This window comes from Gymnogyps californianus, chromosome 7, assembly GCF_018139145.2.
Source record: "Gymnogyps californianus isolate 813 chromosome 7, ASM1813914v2, whole genome shotgun sequence".
In the NCBI taxonomy this organism is placed as follows: domain Eukaryota; kingdom Metazoa; phylum Chordata; class Aves; order Accipitriformes; family Cathartidae; genus Gymnogyps; species Gymnogyps californianus.
The window spans coordinates 21,088,996-21,090,825 of record NC_059477.1 but is presented as its reverse complement, the minus strand read 5'-3'; positions in this window follow the sequence as shown (position 1 = coordinate 21,090,825).

The following is a 1,830-nucleotide window of genomic DNA, read 5'->3' as shown; positions in this document are numbered from 1 at the left end:
AGTCCCTTGACTTGTTTGTGACCCTGGAAGCAGCCATGCACAGCCTGCAAGTGCAAAGGGTTTGGGTTATTTGGGGTGAGGGGCAGAGAGCGGGTCCCCTCTCTTCCAAATCCTGTGTGGGACAAACATGTATCAGATGACACAGTCTCTGTGCAGCTGAGAGGACAGAGGAACATAGTATTTTCCCTTTATAGCTGAGCTATGGAGTCCATTTGTCTTCACTGCGATTAGCACAGTGCTGTTTCCCAGGCTGTAACTTCTGCTAGGATGGAAAAAAGTTTCTCGAGGGTGGCAGGCAGAGGCAGCAGCCTCTTCCCCTGCAGCCTTCCCAGCAGCAGTCCCCCCCTTCCTGCCTCGGCTAATTTCTCTTTGCACAGCACAAAAAGTGATTAAAAATGAGATGCGAAGCGCGCTTCTCTGGAGATCAATAATTGCCCTGCTTGAAAAATTAGCCGGTTTGGGGTAATCACTGCTCTGCGGTGCCCACGTTAGTTAAGGGAGAGGCACTCCGCAGTTTAAGCGTTTAACAAAAATGGAGGAGTTTGCGGTCTGGAGGATGAGCCCCGACTCCTGCCCGGAGTTTGGAGCTCATGGTCCTCATGAGCTGCGGGTCCCGCTCGGGCCCGCGCTCGCTGCGGTCCTGGCCCGGGCCTGCCGGGGGGGAGGGTTTGATTTGCAATTAGCCGGTTGCTGACCGCCCCGTCGGGCCGGACGGGTCTGGCCCTGGTACTTAAGAGGCTACCGGAGCAGGACCCGGTGCTGTGAAATGGGGGGTAGCCTTGGAGATCAGCAAGTGACATCCAGAAGTGCCCCAGACCCGCGGCAGCAGCGCTGCGGTTTTGGTACAAATAACTTGCCCTTAATTGTAGGCAGATGCGGTCCTGTGCCGAGGGCTGGCCGGTTGCGCGTGCAGGCGAACCGGGGCTGCTCAGCACCGGCTCCCTCAGTGGTTCAGGGCAGAAGTAAACTGCTTTCTTACAGCTTTACTCTGCTGTTCGTTTTCACTCGAGTACAGCGAGCTGTCAGCTCTAATAGTTTCTAACAGCATCTTTTCAAAAAGCAGCCCCCCCCCCAGAACACGGCTAACGCCGCGGGGCAGCCGCTCAGCTCCGTCCTCGAGAGGAGCTTGGAAGGCCTTAAAGCCTGTAAAAACAAACGATACGGCCAAGAAGTTTACAAATACACAGAGGTTAAACAGCGGGCTGCGGCCGCGGGAGGCGAGGGGCACCCAGCACTGCCCGGGGCGGGAGATACTTTGTTTACTAGCACCCCGCCGCCCGGCCGCGCTGCCCCCTCCGAGAGGCGCTGGGGGCAGCTGGGGGTCCCGCGCGTCCCGGGGGGACACCAGGGGCGCTTCCCGGGGGTTCTGGCCGCGCCGGGAGCCCCTGGATGGCACCGCAGGTGCTAAGCTTCTCCCCGTCCCCTGCCCCTCCGCCGTGCCGCCTCCGCCTCCCGTCCCGCGCTTACCGCGGCTTGTGGTGAGGCGGGAACGGGGCAGCCGGGAGCAGGGAACCCCCCCGCAGCCCGGCGTAAGAGGGCTGCTGGCAGCTCCTGGTAGTCGCTGTTTGCTCTGAGGTCCCCGCCGGGAACTGATGGGACTGCGGGTTTTACCGGCTGCTGCGGAGCGGTGGCGGCCAGGCGCCGGCGTTGATGGCGCACGTCTGTAATCCTAATTATGAACGAGACTAAGATGCCTCGGCTGTGCGGGGACAGCCAGCGCCTCGCACGAGCCCTTCACGCAGGAGGTCTTGCCGGGCAAGCGCGATGAGAGCCCCGACGGGGCGATCGCCCCCGCGGGGTCGAGGCGTCCCGCGGCCGCGGCCCCTCCGC